This window comes from Lethenteron reissneri, chromosome 37 (assembly GCF_015708825.2).
Source record: "Lethenteron reissneri isolate LAM-NWPU_2019-01 chromosome 37, ASM1570882v1, whole genome shotgun sequence".
Lineage (NCBI taxonomy): Eukaryota > Metazoa > Chordata > Hyperoartia > Petromyzontiformes > Petromyzontidae > Lethenteron > Lethenteron reissneri.
In genome coordinates this window covers 6,124,620-6,148,050 of record NC_083815.1, presented here as the reverse complement: position 1 = coordinate 6,148,050, position 23,431 = coordinate 6,124,620, and the positions used below count along the sequence as shown (strand labels likewise).

At 45.9% G+C, this 23,431-nt stretch overlaps 1 protein-coding gene across 1 annotated transcript in view; it reads right to left on the bottom strand.

Moving 5' to 3' along the window:
- Nucleotides 1-2,158, bottom strand: part of LOC133351491 (oxysterol-binding protein-related protein 8-like) — a 116,793-nt gene extending 114,635 nt beyond the window's left edge. Inside the window, exon 1 of the mRNA XM_061566747.1 lies at nt 2,015-2,158. The gene's annotated coding sequence lies outside the window, so the exon portion shown is untranslated. The remainder of the gene's footprint in view (nt 1-2,014) is intronic.
- Nucleotides 2,159-23,431: the final 21,273 nt, after the last annotated feature.

The following is a 23,431-nucleotide window of genomic DNA, read 5'->3' as shown; positions in this document are numbered from 1 at the left end:
GTAGAAGGGAAATAATAAAATAATAAAACATAATAAAATACAATTCTCACGACGTTTCGTCCACAACACAAGCAGCCGTCCTCAGGTGAAGAACAGGGCTGTCGGAAATACAGCGTCTGGCTGAACAAAAAAATGAAGAATATGCTCTATCGCGTGTACGCGTATTTTTTTAGGATTTGCTGTGTATGCTATGTCAACTGTTAAAAAAAAATCATGTGCACCCATTCCGGGGCCAAGTGGGTTTGAAAATCCAATATTCCATCTCTCGTGACATGATCAGCCTGCCAGTAACACACACGCACGCGAACGCTGTGCCTGGTCACCGATGCAATGTGATGCATTCAACATGTGTCGGATAAAAATGGCTGGCAATGCATAAATAAACATTGCAATAACAACATAGCTTACATTTCCACGTGTCGAATACAATAACAAGAAAATGAAGGCGCAGCCATGCAATTGCTTGTGCACGCCACTTCTTTCAAGAGGGTCCCTACGAGACGGCAGTTATATGGAAGCCCTCTAGCTATTATTTTCCTACTCTTCCATGCCTCCCCAGATGTAATAGAAGAAGTAGAAGTACCCACAATTTACTCCACCATACGCGATTTGCCGATTGACTCATTGCGGTATACCCATTTATACTTCTGGGTGGACAGATGTGGGGGGAGTTTGAGAAACGTGGCCCCGTTGTTTGAACGACCGCTTCGCGAGATCGAATCTAACCGGTGACTTCTGGATTGCAAGGCCATTGTGCTCACCGTTTGCACCACGGTATTATTTCACATGTATGTACGTTGAACTTCTTTCGCACCGTGCGTAGCCAACCGTCCTAATTGGAGGTGCGGGGGGAGGACAACAGACTAAACACAAAAAGCAGTTCTAAAAGAAACGAGTTTGTCAATCTGGATGTAAAAGTGCATAGCTCTAGTAGCTTCCTAATATCGGAACGAAGAGCGTTCCAGACGGCCGCCGAAGCGCATCTGCAAGTGCGTGAAGAGGTGACCATCTTTGTTCGATGGCCAGCCACGAGCGGCTGCGAGGACGACCGGAGTTCACGTGGTGGTTGATGATCCTTGATAAGATCAGCGCAAGGTGTTGTAGTTCTTTAATGGCAAGCAATTTGTGTGTGATGAGTGCAACCTTTCATGTGCCTTTGTAATGTATTATACTTATGTTTATTTATTTATGTATAATGTCGCCATGCTCAAATAGCGCATTAGGCAGTCCAAATGTTCATTTGTAGCTTTTTAAACATGTGCCGGAAATTCCGCATTCCGATGGATTTTATTGATTTTCCATCGAAAAATATCTGCGGCTGCAAATCTCATAAAATTATCCTCACTCGGTGGTTACTAATTTTAACCTGCCATGGGGGGGATGGCAACCTTTACCAAGAATAAACAACCTCTGCCCTGTACCTTAATAAATATATCACTGAACGCAAACATTTCTCTGATTAAGGATTTGCATTCAACGGGAGATGACATCTCTCGGCAGCTCAGATCGCCTTCCACCACATCTCATCTCAACCACTCCAATGCCTCGCTACTTGTCGTCACAATATCAGAGGCATCTGCACCGTGCGTCCCTTATTATGCCTCCGCATGGCATCACACAGACGCGATCATACCATGTGTGCTTTACACGTAGAAATATGATCACTACATTCGGCATATGCTTTACGAACGATATCAAACTCGCCCTATAATTAGCACTAGCTGGCTGATGCTCTGCCACAGACCGTAGTCATTAGATCACTTACAGAGTTTTGGATTCTTGGTTCCGTGTACAGCAACTTCCGTGCGTGCTGTATTCGTGCATAAACATTGACACTTTACAGGCTGCGTATGCTTACCAAGCAATGCGTACTAGGCTGAATCCCAGTACAAATAACGAATAAATAATAAATATTTTACCAACTGCTCATGCATCTCAACGAAGTCGGCTGACAGCTGCCACCGTCGGCCCGTTTTTAGTGAATAAATAAAACCCCGGCGACTGCTCCGCGTACCTTTCGAGGAGGAACGGTGCGGTGAGATCTCCAGCTGAGCCTCTTCGAGATCTGCGCTCGTGGTGTTTGTCGCGCGCCTCGGCTTGAGAGAGACGCAGGCAGCGAGCGAACGACCTCTCTCCACGCCTTGTCCAAGCTCCGCAATTGCTCGCGAACAACTTTGCTCCGCCGAGTGACAGATGTTCACCGAAGCGCAGGAAGGGGTGGGGGGGGGGGTCTCAGCCTTTGCGGTGGGGGGAGTCGCTGTGGTCGAACAGTCGTCCAATCGGTGGTGGCGAGAACGCCGCTCAGCTGATGCCCCCGCTCCCTCTCGCCGCCACCCGCCCTGTCCTGAGAGCTGGGACGGATCCGATGCGTAAACCCCCCCCAGCAATGATATCACTGGAGTGCCAGCGACAAATATCGCCGTGCTTATTTCTGTCGCAATTGCCAGCAAACAACAACAACAAAACCGCGTAACATGTTGGATGCTGTCCACAGCGAAGTTGACGGTTCATTGGCAATCCGAAGGTGGCCGGGTTAGAGCGATCTCCTGGCGCGGCAGTTGAGACAAAGGGGCAGGTTTCTTGAAATTCCCCACCACCAGCCACTGTCAGCACCGCCAGCCTGTGTCCACCCAGCAGCGTGCACGGGTCCGCGACAGTTGAGCACGTAAGCTTTCTCAACCAACGTTATCCATAGCAAAGGTTTTTGTTAGTTAGATCGCGTAAATATGAATGTGTTAAATATCGATTTAAAGCTTTCGTGACTGCAGGGATTCATCTTCTTGGTTCTTTCGGTAAAGTCACGTAGAAGGGAAATAATAAAATAATAACATTTAAACATAATACTAATTATGTTTTATTTAAACATAATAATAATTATGTTTTATTTAAACATAATATTAAGAATTCTGTTTTATTTGTATTATTTTATTATTTCCCTTCTACGTGACTTTATCGAAATAACCAAGCAGATTAATCCCTGCAGTCATGAAAGCTTTAAATCGAAATTTATTAATAATTATATTTTATTTTTATTATTTTATTATTTCCCTTCTACGTGACTTTACCGAAAGAACCAAGAATATGAATGTGTCGTTTACCCACCACCACCCGACCACAGCCAATCCGTAAGGTTTGTCACACCGGTGTGCTGAAGTAGCAACGGACTGGCACGTTTTGTTTACGTGACAAACCATGCTAATTGGCTGTGTCGGGTGTTGGTGGGTTAACGTCACATTTTTTAAAAATTACACTTCAGAGTTTGTCGACCGGCACAAGTCCCTTGTGGTGGGGTCAACTGTGAGCCACTTCCACCTCTTCTCCAGCTATCTGGCCGTCGTGGAAGAGTAGGCCAAATATCCTCTCGAGGGGCTATCCAGAGCTAACTTTTATTGGAAGCCCTTCCTTCGGCAGTGGTGTGAGCTAGAAATTGCAGGGCAGGTTTGCTGCGCGTGTACCTGTGAAATGTGTGTCGTTATTTCTCGCTGACAATTTTAACCGGGGAGTCGCTGCTACTGTGATTGCAGATAGATTGGCCTTGATGGGACGACATTACATGCGTTTGTGTCCAGGGGATGCTCCGTATGATGTCTATGATGTATTGCTATCACAGTCTCCATGCCACCCTCCTCCTGCCTTCTTGGACTGCCTCCAGTCGAACCCAATACGTGCTTGCATTTGCAGTAACGTCACTGAGAATTAATCGGTGCTACGCGGCAGCTAATTGGTGTAGTTCATCCACATCAGGTGTGTTCGTGACAGCTTGATGGCTGCAACATTAATTCCAAACCAGTAGAGGAAGTGTATTTATTTTGCTTGTTAGCTTTTACTTGACCTCGTTAATGAACTTATCCGTTTTCATCGGGTCAAAATTAAAAATGCTGTCGCGTTGCGTAGCAAACTTGTCATCGAGTCGAACACGCCGTGAAATGTTACACGAAGTGTCACGTACCCTCTTACAAGGTGGTATCTGCACACAGATACCAGCGAAGATTTATACTCCGCTCGTGTCCTGGGTTATTGTGATTTCGTCACAGTTTTTTTACGCAGTTCTGACGGTCACTGACACCAGTTAATCTGTGCCCAGCTTACCTGAGGAGGTTTATCTATTTTCTGTCACTTCACGTTAATCCGCAGTAGCATGACGGGTTAACGAATGGAATACAGTACCGAGCAAAAGTTAAACGCCACAGTATCTGATCTTCATATTACACCATGTGGATCATGATCTATTTAATTCCGAGCTACCAAACATACTGTATAGTTCAATATAGGATTATTACTCTTTGGTTCTTTCGGTAAAGTCACGTAGGTATAAAAATAAAATAAAACAAAATTTTTAAAATAAATATAACAAAACAAAAATGTTTTATTTAATTTTTCTACCTACGTGACTTTACCGAAATAACCAAGAGTATGGATTCCTGCAGTCACGAAAGCTTCAAATCAGGATTGATAAGCATATTATATGTACGTGTCATATGCATAGCACATGTGTGTTGCCTGACGTGGTACAACAAAATTCGAGGATTGAGTGCAGGTGTTTCTGTGCACATAAATCCAGTGTGCTCTTTACGTCACATTAACGTTCATAAATGGCAGGTAAAAAAAAGTTTACATTCTGAAACACGAGGTGTGGTTTTGTCGTAACGCGTAACGTGGGTAGCTGACCGCGCATTGCCATACATTACTTTGTAGCTTGTCGCGGCTGTGATGTGCGTGCGTTCGCGGTCGTTTTCGCGCGTTGATCGGCACGACGTCCGACGTTTCGTTCCACGTGCCGTGGTGCTTCCCGCGCGAAACGTTCCCCCTTTTTTGAAGAAAGCTCCCGGCGTGTGGAGCGAACCGTCAGACACGCCAACAACCCAGACGTACATGGGAGAGCCATCGTCATGTACCGTTTGTGTGTGTGTGTTTATTGTTTAAAGTGTCTACTCTCTAGTTGGGTTTGTCGACCATCACTGCAATGGAACACCGTGCTGTCACAGGTTCAAGTTCAAGTTCATTTATTAGGTATAGCCCTGTGAGCCATTCGGCTCTTCAATCGGGTGCAACCGCAACAAACAAAAAACAAAAACATGAACAAAAAACATCTTAAAGTGAATATGTGACTAAGTGCAAACAGAAAATCCAAGAAAAGACAGCAAAATATTGCAGAAAAAACACCGTACACCAACGCTGTGTGCACAAATCCCAGTGGGATGCAAGTCAAACAACAACAACAACAACAACAACCACAAGACAACTTAGATTAAGGCAATGAGTCTAACTCTGTAAGCACCGACAAGCCACAGTAGCACGACCGTGCCCATGCCATCCAAACTATGAGCCACATTGTACACCACTGTGATCTGTGCTTCCTCGACGGAGGAGGAACAACCAAACTACACGGACTCTCCCCTGAAGCCCCCTCCTCGCCTTTCGTATGTGTGTGTATGTGTGTTAACTTTCTTTGCCAGCCAGCCGTGCTAATCGGAGGTGCGGGAGACACCGAACTGAACACAAACAGCAGTTCTAAAGGAATGAGTTTCCAACATAGATGTAAAAGTGCATAGCTCCAGTGGCTTCCTAATATCCGAAGGAAGCGCGTTCAAGACGGCCACAGATGCGCATCAGAAAGCGCGCGCGATGCGGTGACCGCCTTTTGTTCGGTGGCAGCAGCCAAAGTCCGCTGCTGCTGCTGCGAGGATGAGCGGGTGAATTTCGATTTAAAGCTTTCGTGACTGCAGGGATTCATCTTCTTGGTTCTTTCGGTAAAGTCACGTAGAAGGGAAATAATAAAATAATACAAATTAAACATAATAAAATACGTGACTTTACCGAAAGAACCAAGAAGATAACCGGGGTGGTTTATGCTCCCTCGACGAGATCGGTAAGGTGCCTTTGTATTCTTAGGTTTTTTCGGTAAAGTCACGTAGGTAAAAAAGAAAAATAAAAATAATAAAAGTAAGAAACAGCAATCGTGCTGTGACGGTTCCACCTGACGACGGAAGCTTGTGTTGCCTCCGAAACGTCGTGATTTTTATTTTATTTTTTATTTTACTTTTATTAATTTAAATTTTTTTACCTACGTGACCTTACCGAAAAAAACCTAAGAATATGAATCCTTGCAGTCACGAAAGCTTCAAATCTAAGGTGCCTTTGGTTCATTTGCCACGAGCGCGCTGTGTGTAATGAGTGCGACCTTGTAATGTCGTGAGCCTCGACATTGGCGTTTAGCGCCTGGACATTTTGCCGTCCTCGTACGCAACGAGGCAAGGGGTGAAACCACCATTGGGACACTGACAAGCGACACGTCACAGACACTTGACGATGGCGTGTGTGTGTGTGCGTGTGCACGTGACCTCAGGACGTTGTAGTTTGCAATGCTTGTTGGCGTACACTTGCGCCGCACGCACTTGTTGTAACTCAAGTCGTGTACTCATCACACCTTTGAATCGCAATCTACTACAAGTGAATTTTCTTTTTAAATTAGAATTACATTTCTGTTCATAAAATGGTGCTAATCAAACAGATGCATAATGCCATCTGAAAGTGTGGGCTCGGCAAAATCAGTGTCTTAAGCAAGTTAATCAATCCAATCAAACCGACTGGAATTGCAACCAGCGGCTGTCCCAAGGTGCCCTCGTGCCGCAAGGCATTATTTTGTGTCATGAACATCGTTGCGTTTTGCCCTTGGATGGATAATAATCCAAGTGGGGTTCCATGCAGTTTATGAAATAAGGCCAGTTAAAAAGGGCAGCACAAAGATGCTCTGATATTTTTCCATTGTAACCAACCGCGTCCAATAATTATGTTAGCATACCAATTGTACGCCACACATTCGTGATCACATCGCACGAGAGAGAAAAAAAAGTAGTTTCCTACTCGGAAACTTTACATGAACGTGAATTGCTGGTGGAAGCGTCTGATTGCGATTTCTCCGATTACAAACTGCGCGCCGGCTCGCCTGGCACTTCGGAGTTGTTGATGTTTTTGGATACGATAACCTTAGTGCTGCCTTTTCAATCTCGGGCTCACATTTGTATTCGTATCCCCATCTGTCGCTCTGTTCTGCTCATATGGACCTCGGCGACGATACGCTGCCGCTCAAATCGCAAAGTGTTTGCTTTCTCTCTCTCTCTCTGTGTTGCCTCGTCCGTTATTTCCACGCCCGTCACGCCGTCGTTGTCCGCTGGGCTGCAATGAACCTCCTGATGCAGCAAATCTGGCTGTGACGGTCCCACCTGATGACGGAGACTTGTGTTGCCTCCGAAACGTCGTGATTTAATTGTTTTATTTTTATTAATTTTAATTTCATTTTTTACCTACATGGTGACTTTACCGAAAGAACTAAGAGAATGGAACCTCCTGACGTGCGCTTCAATTCGGCGCCTTTGTGTTGTTGCAGCTCATACCTATTCATATACTCGTTTCGTGCGAACTGATGGAAAACGAACGAGAGGATAGCTGGGACCTTATCTCTGGGTTCTAATGGAGGAGGGGGGGGGGGGGTACGATAAGGGATTGTCTTCTTCTTCTTCTTAGGAGATCGCTTTTTTATTATCCCATTTTCTGAGATTGTGAATGCATATCGTGGAGAAGGCGGTGGCGGGGGGGAGGGGGGGTTGGAGGAATCTTGCCACGAAATTGAACAAATTGAGAAAGGTCGTCGAGTTCAGCCGGGGGGACGATTGGAATGAAGGGAGATAAGCAGAAAGCCATCCCGGGCCGAACGCGTGGTGGTGGGCTTTTGGAGGCGAGCCATGAGAAGGTTGCTTTGGGAGATAGGGGTCAGTGGGAGCTATTGAGCTCTCGCGCCCACAATTAAAATGACGCTCAAGTGAAGCCACGGAGCCGAACGTCACGACTAAAAAGGCAGCGTTCATCAGGGAGAAGCCACGCTTGTAAGCGGGGGGGGGGGGGGGAGAAAAAATCAATGATGAAATAAGGCAAGTGCTAAGACCTTGACAAAGATGCTGGCTTATCCCTGCTTTTATATTTCGTTGGGGCGATTGTTGTTCTATTTGCTTTGTCTTCGGATGAATTTCCAAGTAAAGTGTCGAACTCGCAGGGGATGAGAAGAGACTGAAGGCTTAGGAGGGAATTAATGCGCTCGTGATGCACAATGTACAATTTTTTCAAAGCCTCCCACGCGTTGTTCGGACTGTACAGCCGTTGTTGTTCAGCACGATGTCCGACGTTTCGCACCGGGCTCCCGAAGAAGCTCCCAGGACGGGCAGCTACAACACGAATCCAGGTCGGAGAGCTGCAGAGCACAGTCGTGAAAAGCTGCGCTGCTATGTTGACGTCGTATTCGTGCGTGCCTCGATATTGGGCGATGATTTGGGGCACGCGAAAAACACTGCTCCCTACATCACATGAATACAAGGGGCGTATTCACTGTTTAGCATGAATTGTGCCAATGTAACATTGGCCGAGGAATTGCGTTTCACACACCCTCCGTATTACGTGACCTACAAAAAGCAAGTATTGGATTGTTTGTTTGAAAATGTCACTCTAAGCATTGTAGTACAACATAGAAAAAACTTGAAAGTTCACATTATTGCACTCATAATGGGGAATATATTGAAGGGAATGCTATTAAATGTTAATATGCGGAATAACATTTCATGTCAATACATTTCATAGCATTTAAAATTGTGGTGAAAATAACTTTTTAAAGGTCACAGTTGCTACACAAACTAACGTCCGTGGCACATTGTAGAACATTAAGCTCATTGTTGCTCAACGTGTCTCTTACATTTAAATTGTGCAGCCACCAACATTATTGAAAACTAAAGCATGTGAATGCATTGCCTCGAGTGGCTTATTATTATACAATTGAACAACACGCGACTTTCAATGTCCGAGGAGGACCTACAGATTCCCAGGACGGCTCCCTTCAGCAGAGGATGATGCTGACAAAACTAGAATCATCCTCCGATGAGCACGGTTGGCTACGTATACGTTGCGAAAGAAGTTAAACATATTTGCGCGCATAAGGAATGGACCAAAGTAGGATATTGTCTTGTGTTTGAATGTTCGTTGCACCGTACAACACGGTGTTTTGTTTGTTTGTTTTGATTGCTCTTCCTCATCATTGCACTGTTTGTTGTTTAGTCACTTTGGCGCCCCAGGTCACTCTAGCAATGACATCTAAATCAAGCAGCTCTTTTGCCCACTTCAGCATTTGTCTCTTGCTGTGGTTGTCCCACCTGATGACGGACGCTTGTGTTGCGTCCGAAACGTCGTGATTTATTATTTTATTTCTATTATTATTTCTATTATTTTTATTATTTATTTTTATTACTTACTTTTTAACCTACGTGACTTTACCGAAAAAACCCAACAGTATGAATCCTTGCAGTCACAAAAGCTTCAAATCTAGAATCTAAATCTTAAGTTGAATCGGCACCACGAACGCGGACAGCGTCGATCTACTGAGCGCGTCACGTGGGAGCGCTGTTTAACAAACATTGGGCGCGTGCAGCGTGCAACGAGTGGTGGGTGGCGACGGACTACAGCTTGGGAAACCCCTGCGCCAGCAACGTTGTCGATGCCGGGGTCGCAGTTCCGTAGGAGGCACGCGGCTAAGGTGCTCGCAGCGATAAATAAATTTCGCTCGTGCGCCGAAGTGGGAGACCACGTGTTGCCACGGACCTTCACAAATGAATTTCGATTTAAAGCTTTCGTGACTGCAGGGATTCATCTTCCTGGTTCTTTCGGTAAAGTCACGTAGAAGGGAAATAATAAAATAATATAAATAAAACATGATAAAATAATTCTCACGACGTTTCGGCCACAACGCAAGCAGCCGTCCTCAGGTGGAGAACAGGTCTGTCGGGAAGACAGAGTCTGAAGACTCTGTCTTTCGGCAATACGCTGTCTCCTCGACAGACCTGTTCTCCACCTGAGGACGGTTGCTTGCGTTGTGGCTGAAACGTCGTGAGAATTATTTTATTGTTTTATTTTTGTTATTGTATTATTTCCCTTCTACGTGACTTTACCGAAAGAACCAAAAAGATGACTTCACAAATGAAGTCATGGGCCGCGTCTGGCTCTTGGGATGTTGCTTCCTCCAGCACCCACGCATTAGCGCCATAGACCGCAACATTTTTTTGTTATAAATAAATAAAACACCCACACACTGGGGTGATATGGAAATTGGCTACAGAATAAGCAGCTGCAACGCTTAGCTCAGCGGTGTGCTGGAATTGCCTCACGGAGGTGGGCTATGCAAATTAAGGACACAAATCACAGTCAATTATACCTCTAAAAGCTCCCATTTGCAGCGGCGGGCGACCGTAATCTTTGCATCAGTCACCAACTGCACGTGCGAGACATGATACAGGATTGTCCCAACGCATCAACGTGACCCGCAGGATTGTGCCAAAACGTAACGCCACCCAGTGGCAGCACTGAACTCTTCCTCTTTAAAGCTGACGTCACAACGTAGTCCCGACAGTCCCCTGTGACGGAGGCTCAACGTTGAGCCCTGGGTAGCGATCGGGCAAGAGACGACGATGCAGAACCAGGCTGTCATGGTGCTGTGGCAGGGCGACATTGTGGGCTTCATAAGGCAGCGTAGCAAAAGCCACTGTTGTGCCGTACACCTTTGCTTTCACATCTATGCCTCCCTGCATGCAGGTGAGCCGTGCACAGGTAAGGTTTCCACTTTAAATTTCGATTTAAAGCTTTCGTGACTTCAGAATTTGTCTACTCGACAGACCTGCTCTCCACCTGAGGTCGGCTGCTTGCGTTGTGGCCGAAACGTCGTGAGAATCATTTTATTATGTTAAAATTTGTATTATTTTATTATTTCCATTCTACGTGACTTTACCGAAAGAACCAAGAAGAGGTTTCCACATTGTCATGCTTTTCCCAGGATCATCCTCTGTTTAAAGTAAAGCTGTCCTGGGAATCTGTAGGTCGTCCTTCGACGTTGGAAGTCCCGTATTTTTCAATGGCATAATAATGTTTTCTAGATTTGAAGCTTTCGTGACTGCAAGGATTCATACTCTTAGTTCTTTCGGTAAAGTCACGTCGGTAAAAAATGAAATAAAAATTAATAAAAATAAAATAAAAATCACGACGTTTCGGAGGCAACACAAGTCTCCGTCATCAGGTGGGACCGTCACAGCCAGATTTGCTGCATAAAAATGCACAAATCAAAACAATGCATTTGCGTGTAGTTATCCCCTCTTTCGTTATTGTGAGAAAATATTCCCATCAAGTGTCCCATACCTCAGCGGTGGCAAGCCTATGCGCATGCCAGCCTTACTAAAAAAAAGTCGGTGATTTCATGCGCAAATCAGCATTCGGGCAGTGTTCATCTCCCATCAATAGCCCTCAGCGAGTGGTGGAAATTCCATATTGCTCTGATAGGGACGAGTCTACTACCTACAGGGCAACAACTGTTGACTTTCCCGTCAAGGGCATTTTCATTTGATCAATCCCGGAGAGATAAGGGTCTGGATTTGAACTCGCAACCGAACCAACGTGGCCGGAACCCCATTCGTCGATGACAGGGGTCTGCAACCCGTGGCTTCGGAGGCTCACAAGGCTCCTGAAGGACTTGCTTCGTGACAGTTATTTAGGAGCCATCGTCTTGTATTCACACGCGCTGAAATACTGAGTTTGTTTTTTTACCGAATTCGGAATTTTTTGTTGTTGTTTTGGTTGCTAACGCCTTGGACTCTACATCAGAGCAGCACAAGTAGCTACATATGCTACAGGCCCCGCACTTTCGAGGGCCCCGCGCTAAATTATTTCAAGCTATTAATTCCGGTTCAGTGATTCTGCACTTGCTCCATTTCTATAGTACTATACTGACTTTAACTTGTATGAACAACTGGGTGTTTAAGGTTAGCGATTTGTATTATCTGGCTGTATAGAAATAAAAAAATTAAATTTACTATGCAAGTAAAAAACGTGTTTTAATATTTGTGTTTTTTTTATTTAGTGCCCCTTTATAACATATGATACAGACCCCGCACTAGCTTAATCCGGCACTGCTCTACATGAGCTAGTATTTCACTAGCGTTGGGTGGGGGCTGGAGTGGGGAGGATGGGGGGTACAGTACAGCACTTGGTCACAACGCCGAAGGGGGCTTTAATTTCAAGCCTTTCACTTCCTGTCGCCTTCTGACCCTTCTCCGCCACTTACGGCTCCCTTCAAAGGGCCCCGTCGCATCGCCCGCCACCTCCCCCCCACAGTCGTGCCGCGATCGACTGCCAACCATCCCTCCTCCCATCCATCCTCCCTTTGAAGTCCCCCGGTATCGAGCGAGCCTTCGAATGCCGCGGCGGTGACGCCAGCCACTCAACGAAGCTCCCCCCCACCCTCTCACCCACCCCCGCCACGAAACCGTCTCACCACCGCGTGGCATTTGAGACGCCACATCCCAGCTGCGCCGAGGATACTACGGCTCTTGCTCTTCGTGCTGAATAATTCCAAAAGTGAATTCTGGACGGGCTTACCACAACTCGCGCCACGCTACACTGAGACCCAGCCAGAGCCGGCCCAGCCACTAAGCGACCCTTGCAATTGCAAAGGGCCCCGTGGCCAGCAGAGGGTCCCCTAGAGTCACTGCTAGCTAGTGGGTGAAAAAAAATCATACATCAAAGGGGCCTCCAACCAAATTTTGCTTAGGGCCCCCAAAGGTCTAGGGCCGGTTCTGGACCCAGCGAAGCGGGACATCGAAGTTTGAAGGATGCTTATTGTCGGCCTATGAATGAATGAATGGATGCAAGCGGCGTGAAGCCATTGGATAGGAGATGAGCGTGAAAAGTAAGCGTGCCGTAACTCAATGAAGTTGGTGGTGCTAGCCGATTGTGGGTCCCAAGCAAAAAATTAGGTTTTTTTTTCGCGGGACCTGACTTTCAAATAATTAAATGCGAGTGAAACGACAGAGGAGATAGGTAAAGAGAAGAGATATTGTGAGATGAGAGAAATGTAGGCAAGGCATAGAAATGTCACGAGATACGGACAGTGTGGACAAATGTATTATGTTAATAATAATTAGATACGCCATTTGATGCGTCACTATTATGTTTAATGGATACGGCACCATTTGAGCTTCTTGGGTCTCCAAGCATTTTCTTGTTTTATGGCTATCCTAGCCAATGTTCTGAATGAAGTGCTCATCTCTCGGGGGTCTATCATGAGAGCACTGGTTCATTAATCAACGTACGTTGGTATTGTATTTGTTGCATTATTGACATGACGTTATTCCCTGCATCCACTCGAGGCGCTACCACTCATCGTAGTGTAGTGAGTCATTCAGAGACAACTTTATTCTACACTTTACGCAACACCATTACGCACGGGACTAAATACACCTATTCTCACTTTTGTTACGCATAGGACCACAATACACCTATTGCTCTTGCATACGGGATAACTATAATCGGGTCAGAGCAGCCAACGTGCTGCCTGACCCACGATGTCGAAGACGAAGACGTAGACACAGCACTTGGGTTCCACTTCACCTGCAGACAGCCCGGATCTGTGATCGGGGTTTCCCTTTTATCTCTCTCGGCGCGGCCTGGCTCCACCCTCAGCCGCGCCCTACATCCAGAAAATTCCCGACGGTTCCCGGCTACACTGCACCTGTTCCCTCTCTGGCTCCGCCCTTAACCACGCCTCTTTTGGGGACCCTTTAGACCAGGGGTCCCCAACCCCCGGGCCACGGACCGTGGCCTGTTAGGAACCGGGCCGCACAGCAGGAGGTGAGCGGTGAGTCCGTGCGTGGCCCATCCATTGTTTTATTTACCACTTCCCTCCGCGCCTCCCTCTTTCCCGCACTGCACACTTGTCTCAGTCACAGTGTTGGTGAGCCCACAAGCTGCTAACCCCTAGTAGCCACTATGAGTAAAAAACAAACGTCGCTGGAGAGCTTCTTTGAAAAGGGGGAAAGACCCAATGATGACCCCTCCTCCGTCCGTGAAAAAATGTCTTCCACGAAACCGGTCCCTGGTGCCAAAAAGGTTGGGGACCGCTGCTAAAGACGTCCTCAGCTACTCCCCCCGTGCGCCCTCGTTCACATTTGGCCCACAGTTACTCACCCCGGCCCATCACGTGCTTAACCCGGTGCCGGGGTGACTCGTCCCCACATGGGCCCTACCACCAGCCGTCCCCTACCGCACTCTCCCAGTGGCCCCCGCCACTGGGAGAGGCTTCCTCCTGCTCGCACCCAGTACCATGCCCCTAGTGCCAAACTGAATGGTACTGCACTGTGTGTTGCCCTCTGCGCCTGTTTCAACAACACTTGGCGTTACGCGCCGTAGTGATCCATTTAACATCACTACAATCAAATGAAAAGGAGTCGATCTTTGAATTGTATTTATGTTCTGGACGGTGAACTTTTTTCGCACCGTACGCAGCCAGACGTGCCAATTGGAGGTGCTGCCGGGTAGGGCAACAAACGAAAGACAAAAGGCAGTTCTGAAGAAATTAGTTTTCAATCTAGATTTTAAAATAGGGGCGAGTAACCATTCGTTAGCACACACACACACACTGATTATATATTTATCGACTGGCTGTTGTGTACCCATCGATATTGGTGAGTGGACAGATGGACGGGGTAATGGGTTTAAGAAACATCCGGAGAATTTCGTGAGAAGAGATGGTCCATTCGGGAATCTCACGATGTGCACCGTGTGTCATAGCATGTGTCTTGGAAACGCCGAATCCTACACAGACTTACTCTATACCCTGAAAACCCCTTATGCCGGCTTTCTTACCCTTTACCCAGTAGGGGTGGGGTGCACTTCCCCACACACTCTGCTATGAGGTTGTTTGTTGCAAAGACAATCGAGCCAATATGTTAAATTCTCAGAGCTGGAATTTAACCAAATTACGTGGAAAATTACATTTATTGCAATCGCTATTAGTTTTGGATTTGGAGTCACCGGTCACTAAATTAAGGCCATTAATTTAGTAAACCGAGAGTGAGGTTTAATCATGGGTGGTTATCCAGATTTTATCCCAGAATCTCAGGAATGCCGACTGCCCTCTGACCTCAGAGAGACGCCTGGTAACCTTGAAACAAGCTAATTCTTAAATGTTACGTTGACAAATTCGAATAAATGTGTACAGCTAAACCAAAAAAGACCATTGCATATGCAGTGAATGCTTGCAAAATGCGTCTCGTATAATGGAGAGGCCCTCAATGGGCCAATTGTTGTTGTTGCTCGTCAATAAGAGGGCCCCATGTGGCTTTCTGCCTCGGGCCTCAAGTCTCACGCCTCCAGGTTTCCTCTGGGCAGCCCTGGTGCTTATTATGGTGTGATTATATATGTCTAGATTATGCTGTTTTGTACAAAAAGGAGTTGGTGTCTTCTTCTTCTTCTTGGTTCTTTCGGTAAAGTCACGTAGAATGGAAATAATAGAATAATAAAAATAAACATAATAAAATAATTCTCACGACGTTTCGGCGACAACGCAATCAGCCGTCCTCAGGTGGAGAACAGGTCTGTCGTGGCCGAAACGTCGTGAGAATGATTTTATAATGTTTTATTTTATTATTTTATTATTTCCATTCTACGTGACTTTACCGAAAGAACCAAGAAGATGAATCCCTGCAGTCACGAAAGCTTTAAATCGAAAGTTGGTGTCTTGTGAAATGCGTTGAGCTAATCTTCCCAGCCGTCTCGATTGAATTCCCGTCCTTGTACACAGCGATGGACTTATCAGGCAAAATCAGCCCCATAATGAAGCTGGGAAAAAGGATAAGGGGGCCTTGGGTTTAGAAGGACCCACCTGCCCACTTGTGTTTAAGTTGAAGAAACGAGTGCAATCGAGCAGAGTGTGAATGTATGCTTCATTAGGGTGCACGTCCGTGAAAGAATGCCAGTGCTATCGATTGCATCGGCTGTGGTGGCTACGGTTCATTTCAGAATATTATATCAGCTATTGTACCGCATGTAATATTTTTCTTTTTAAATCCTTTATATTAAGTTCACTTGCTTGCTTGCTTGCGCGCTTACAACCGTGCAAATCTTTCGGTCTATTTTTAACCCACTTCCCGTGATCCAATCGAGCTGACATTTTGCACACAGACTCGTTGTGCATGACAATTAATTTTCGTGAAATTTCTTTTCAAAATTGTAACACTTTTTAGGATTTTTTTTTCAATATTTAATTACCAATTGCTTAATGTGGCAGGCAATCATCTGACCCATATGTGGCAGCCATCTCAAGCCAGAGGACGAGAGGACTCTAGCCGCCACGCATATAAAGGATTTATAGTGAAAAACTTTGCTTTTACGGGTTAATTTTTATTATTTGCATGAGTGGTTGAGGGAGTGGTTTGTTAGAATTATTATAATCCTGACCAACTTATTTATTTCCAATCCGCATCGTTAAACAACCCCACGTATTTAGTTGCTGTATTTGCCTGTGAGGTTGGGTCTGAACAGTGCTTCCTTCCTTGTTCGTCCATCAAAGGTTGATGATGACCACGACACACTTCACTGGGATGAGTCTGGGGGTACGGTGAGTGCGCAGATGGCTGAAGAAGCCAACCTGAGCCCTGGACACTCCTAGGCACACGGGAAATGATGTGTTGGCAGCAGCCGGCTCGGGGAGACGTGTCTCTTGATGCGGGTCTTACGCTCTCGTCTCTTCACCGTTGCATTTTTGGCCCTGCTGGTTTCAGAGGTGGTAGCGCCATCCCAGATGAGATTTCGCCAGGTCGGCCGATCCTGAGCAAGGCTTTCTCACGACTTAGATGGGTGACCAACATGCACAGCAGACGTGTGTATATATAATAGGCGTTGTCGGCAGCCGAGGGCGAGCGGTGCAGTGAAGTCAAATGTCCCTCTGCACCCCTCCTCCTTCATAAATACGCACCGTTCAGCACGGTGAAGTGTACAGTCGAATATTCATCACGACCCTTAAGGCGTGCCGTGGTCCTCATACAGCAGTGGCTTGACTAACACAAAATTCGGTGTTAAGTGTTCATTCAATCTTTAAGGGGCCGTCCATAAATGACGTCACGCACCTGGGGGGGGTGTCAGACATTTGTGACGATGTGTGACAAGGGGGGAGGGGGTTGAGAAATGTGACGTCACATCAAAACGCGCAACTTTAAATAAATATAGACAACACGTTCTGCTTAATAAACTAGACTTTTTTTATACATGTTTTCTCCTACAACATCAGAGTGCAGCGCCACATTAAATACGCACTACAATGACAATAGTTTAAAGCGATTTGAAGCATGTTTTATTTTGGGGGGGGGGGGGCAGAGCTTTGTGATGCCATATTTGAGGGGGGGGGGTCTGACTTTTTGTGACGCCGTGTGACGCCTGGGGGGGGGTTCAAAAATCGTCCAAAATCGCGTGACGTCATTTATGGACGGCCCCTAACTTCAATGTTTTATTGAACAAAAAACAATGTTTTGTTGGCTTATTTGCCAGATTGTATAATAATGCATTTACCCAGAAAACTAAAGTTGTTACTGAATAGTTATTTCAATATACAGGATGTAGTTTTCAGAAAAAAAAACATGCTCTAGTTTTTATCACATTTATTTCCTAAGTGTGTACACATACAACTTTAAATTAAAGATTACAAAGCACAGGAACAATACAGCATTGTACGCTTTGGGGGCACACAGCATAGGTGCCAAGAGATGATGGAAAGAGCTGAGTCACTGCAACAACAAAAAACCCCCACCACTCGTGTTATTTATTTATGAATTTTATCCACATTGGCTCACGCTCTGAGCGGCGGCTCTGCGCTACTGATGCAGTACAGTGCTCAAACCAAGGACATGCCTCAAAGTTTTCAAATTGAAAAGTGCGTACAGGCGGTATGAATAATACACCAGTGACATAAATAAAGCGGACGTCATGGGTTATGTGTATTGTGTGGCTGGGTGGGTCTTGCAAAAAAAAATACTCCGGTTTAAAGGCATGATCGAATATAGAGTGCGTATTGTTTGGCTGCTGCCAGTGATGCTCGGAGATTTATGAGGTGCCACACTTCTCTTTGCGAGAGTGGACCATTGTGTGCCGTTATGAATTAAGATTTTATTTAGCCCGGGGGGAGGGGTGGGAGTGGAAGGGAAAGTCTTTGCTAAATGTCACAGACACATTGTGCATGCAACTGCGTTTGTACGAAACTATGCAAACAATTGGAGATATCTGTCAGAGGGACACGGCTTGGAAAACTTGTCAGGGTGCGTATACCCAAGCACCGGTTATTATTGGCGACGGGTGGCATACGTTTCCGATGGGGTGGTACCAGTGCCGTCCATTAGAGGGGTGGGGTGGGTGCGAGGCCCTGGGCAAATCCACGCTGTGTGGGCACCCCAGACGCCTTCAAACTACACCGGAAGTCATCTTCTTGGTTCTTTCGGTAAAGTCACGTAGAAGGGAAGTAATAAAATTAAAACATAATAAAATAATTCTCTTATTATGTTTTATTTTTATTATTTTATTACTTCCCTTCTACGTGACTTTACCGAAAGAACAAAGAAAATGAATCCCTGCAGTCACGAAAGCTTTAAATCGAAATTTACACCGGAAGTGTTAAATCTGAAGTCGAAGCGCGCGGCTCCCCAATGTGCGGGGCCCGTGACGGTCGCCCCGATTCGCCGCTACCCTCAGCACGGCTCTGGGTGGTTACTATCTGCAGGATGGTGGTGGTGGTGGGGGGTAAGATACGACCACTCCATCCCTCCCCCCTGTTACCCACGAGTGGAGGGGCAGAGAGAGGGCAGACCGCACGCAAATGGATTTGATTCCACTGCATACTGTACGATATATTGACATAGAATCAGTTTTAAATGATGAAAATGTAAGTTGATAATTTCAAAATAACAAAAAAGAATACCATTTAAATGTTTTTTTTTTGCTTTTTTGTTAAACATAATTTCGAAGCATGTTTTAAGGTCATGTTTTACTCCAGTACCCCGTGCATACCAGCCGTCACTGACCGACACACACACGCGCGTGCGTGTATACATGTGTGTTTTGTGGTTATCACCAGCTCCCATTTGATATCACATATCTCACTTTTCATTAGCTGCTTAAGGCTGTGTGGAGGCTACCTGGGTTCGTCGCCCCGCACGAAGCTTCGAGTCTGCTCGGCCACAGTCATGCCCTCTCTTCTCCTACGCGAAATGTGACCACTCTAATAGAACATTCGCACCGGGTTAAACCATTCCGGCTGGCCTGCCTACGATCCATCGTGGGTTGAACCAGACTGATTTGTGTAAGCTCACAAATCCTTGAGAGGTCGGGACACAGTCCGATGAGTGAGCTCCTCCGGGAGGCGAAGTTGCGTTGGCTGGGGCATGCTGCACATATGCCCAGCCACCACATGCCCACACGTATATTTGTGTTGGTCGGATAGAGGGGGCTAAACAGTCGTGGTACGATCTCGAGAAGCGTTGGACTGGCGTGGTACCAGAGGATATGGAGCTGAGTGGACTTGCCGATTACCGGTATCAGCGGTATCAAGATCGTCATCTATGGAGGAGACTCGTGAAGGATTATCGTGGGCAGTTGGTTGCAGTTGCCCTCTAACAACAGCGGAGGGCAGAGGAGCGACGCTCAACAACAACGAACGGAGCGCCGGGCGGCTAAAACACACCAGGTTGGTGTAGTAGGGGGCACAGATGGTGCATCTGATAGTCATCTCAGTCAACCCATGGCATCTGGGTTTGTTCCGTGACATGCCAGCGAGCATTCCGACACTTCACGTGGCCTCAAAGTGCACCTAGCCTGGCACAAGCGCCGTGGTGAAATCACTGCCACTTAGTGACGAATGGCGGTTGTTATTTTGGGCTTCCCCTAAGTCGACTGAGCCTCAAATCAGAATCTGGTGTAGTATGTAAACATCGCCACTGTGCTGTGCAGGCCTTCATATGTGCCACAAAATTATGTTCAGGCTATATGGGGAATTGTTGGTCTTTGTGTGTGTAATACAGCTCTCAGTGTACACACACGTGGCCCTGCCACGCACAGGTAGAGAACCCACGAAATCAGCCAGGTAAGCTGTCTCAACACAGGTGCAGGGCGTCACGACGCAGGGCGAACCCGACTCCAAATGTTGGGAGTCTCTCTGTGTGTTCCAGTCCAGACTGGGGTGAGAAGTTACGGCGATTATGAGAACTGCCACGGACTTGCAGAGTGCGCGGCAGTTTAGACCACATGCTATGGTGTCTCATGGGACGTGTACAGGTGAAAGTGACACAGGTGCAGGTGAATTACGTAGCAGTCGCTACAATTCTCAACCCCACTGAGTTGTGAGATTTAAATGGAACACAGCGAGGCGGAACGGTATGGAATTCAATGATATAGCCAGGGCCACACAACTCTCTGCGCGTAGTGCACCGAGAGACCCTGCATCTTGGAACCGTAACTTTGCACCTGGAGCTGGGACTGTGCACCCGAAGCCGTCTTAAACGTGAGTTGCAAGCCTCCCAAGTGGCTGGTGTCTTGTGCATTTCACTCTGTCTTAAACTCGTTTATTGGTTGCTGTTTGTAAATTCGCATTTTTATCTTAAATCCACTGCAGGATCAGGGCCTTAACAGAAAGTGCATGTCATGGGGGATATTGTGAGCACACTTAACCACTGGTTACTCTTTTATGGGTTTTAAAGATGTGAACATAGATTCAGTTGGTCTGGTAATATGTCGAGTTTTTTTATTGATAAGTAGAGTTTTGGTGTAATTTGTTGTGAAAATAAATAAATTAGCCATGAAAACAGCTGTGTTAATACCAATTTCCACCAACCCTGGTGTTTCGGTGGCAGATTTCACCATGATATTGCATAAAATCATGGCTTACAACGGCAATTGGCTGAAAAATGTGTTAAAATTGTATATTTGCAAAAAAACTACACTTTCAATGGGCATGCTAATGAAACAGCGCCCCCTAGTTGTAAATAGCGCCCCTAGTGGTAGAACAGCGCCCCTAGTGGTTAAAAGTTGCTTTGTTTTATGCAAAAAAAGAGTTGTAATGTTTCTTTCATGTCCCTCCCAGGTCACCATCCAAGGCTTCCAACTCTGGTCCAGGGATCAGACACCACTTTTCGTCTCTGTCACCAACCTCAATCCTTCAGATCTCATTTCCATTCAGTTTGCACCATCATCCATTTCGTTAACACCATCTTTCGTGCACACTCTTTGTCCCATATATTCGTAAACCAACTTTGCCGAGTATGAATCATTGCAGTCACGAAAGCTTCAAATCTAGAGCTTTGCCGGGATTTGAACCATGAGCCTCATGTCCAAGGCTCTCAAGGTAGTCTCTCATCGCTTTGAGCCACCGTGTTCTCGCATAGTTAGTGGGGGCTCCGGACGGTGTAGTGATTGCACTGCACCCGCGCGGATGTTTAAAAGGTACGCGATGACGTAATCACGTTATTGCGTAATTTCTTTTTCTTGGTTCTTTCGGTAAAGTCACGTAGAATGGAAATAAAAAAATAATAAAAAATAAAACATATAAAATAATTCTCACGACGTTTCGGCTACAACGCAAGCAGCCGTCCTCGAAATTTGTGAAAAATCTAAATTTGCGTAATTTCTTAATAAGCAAAAGCTAACGCGTGGGTTTGAACCGGAGTTTTTAACTTCAGAGGCAGCTGAACGATCCGTTGTACTACGAGAACTCAGTGGGTGATGTCGGTGCTCTGGTTATTAAATCATCGTCATTGTTAACATCGTCATTGAACGTTTGTTTTCAAATAAAATATTTTTTAAAAGTTGGAGTTTACTTTTTTGTTCAATTTGGGATTTTAAAAAATGTAATTGCGCGTGACGCAATCACGTTGCGGTAACGTCGTTACATAAAATACAAAATATATATAACTTAGTAAAAAGTTGGAATTTGAACACGTATCGACCGCTTCAAAGGCAACGGCACTAACCACTACGCCACGAGGGAACGATGATAGATGCAAATGTTCCGATTATTAAGTCATTGTCATCTTAATGACGATGATCCTTGAAATGATGATAACAAGTTGCCGTTGCACCCTGTGACCCATGGCTACACACACACATACACTCCCGACTTGCCGTGCAGTGCTGCGATTGCTACATCACATCACCTGAGACGCTTGCCAATAGCAGCTGCCACCAATAGAAGTTCTGCTCCGTGGTGAAAGGGATTCTTTTATTTTTCTGGAAATCACGTAAAAGAAGTTTTTTTTTTGTAATCATGAAAGTCATTTTTTATTTGCCTCATATTTCACATTTTAACGATAAAAGATATTGTTTCAGGTTTGTATGTGCAGTAACAAAAATATATTGCCATATCCGGATTACGAGACATTTTACTTTAACCTTTTTTTTTCAAGTAAAAGTTGCAGCTGCATTTGATAACGGGGTCATCTTATAAATCCAGATAATATGGTCACTTTTTTTTAGCGGTTCCAATTTTCCTTCCGTGGCCAATAACGGTGAAATATCTGATAACCATTTGAAACGAGTTGGACAAAGATTCCCCCGTAAAAAAAATCCTTAACAGACTGTTGGGGCAAGTGCTGTTTGCGAGCACCTATGAAGGCCGGCACGGTACACGAGGGGGTGGGTGGTCAGCACCCATAGCTGTCAACTCGTACGGTTTTCCCCGTATTCTTGTACAGGGACATTGAGTTTTCAGGTCCATACGGCGTACAACCGTTTCAATACAGTCACATTTTTAGTCTGTGTTTCTCGCTTGATGGGAATTTATAGGATGAACGTTGAGATTTATACGGGTACGGGGTAACCAATCAGGTCTGAATTGGTCTGTAATGCGATAGGCAATGATAAGGGATGGGCACGACGCCCGACCGCTTTTGTCTCCCCAGAGGGGACATTTACACCCCGCACCAGGTACTCATTTGAGAATGAGTAGACCCATGGGAGGCCCATAACCGATTCAGATAATCGTCACCGATGGTGGCCGTGAGCGGGAATCAAACCTGGGTACCCGGCGAGTTCGCGGCTCAGTGCGCTCACCGCTGCGCCACCGCTCTCCACGAGTATGAGCCCACAGTGCCCCCTGCTGCCCCCTTGTTATTGCAGCAACTTTGCGGGTGTTGTCCATGCGCTCGGCTCAGCCATTGCTGTTCCACGGCTGAGCCACAAGGGGGATACTCTTAGTTCTGTCGGTAAAGTCACGTAGGTAAAAAAATGAAATTAAAATTAATAAAAATAAAATAATAAAATCACGACGTTTCGGAGGCAACACAAGTCTCCGTCATCAGGTGGGACCGTCACAGCCAGATTTGCTGCTGGCTGTGACGGTGCTGCTGGCTGTGACGGTGCTGCTGGCTGTGACGGTCCCACCTGATGACGGAGACTTGTGTTGCCTCCGAAACGTCGTGATTTTATTATTTTATTTTTATTAATTTTAATTTCATTTTTTTACCTACGTGACTTTACCGAAAGAACTAAGAGTATGAGTCCTTGCAGTTACGAAAGCTTCAAATCTAGAACCACAAGG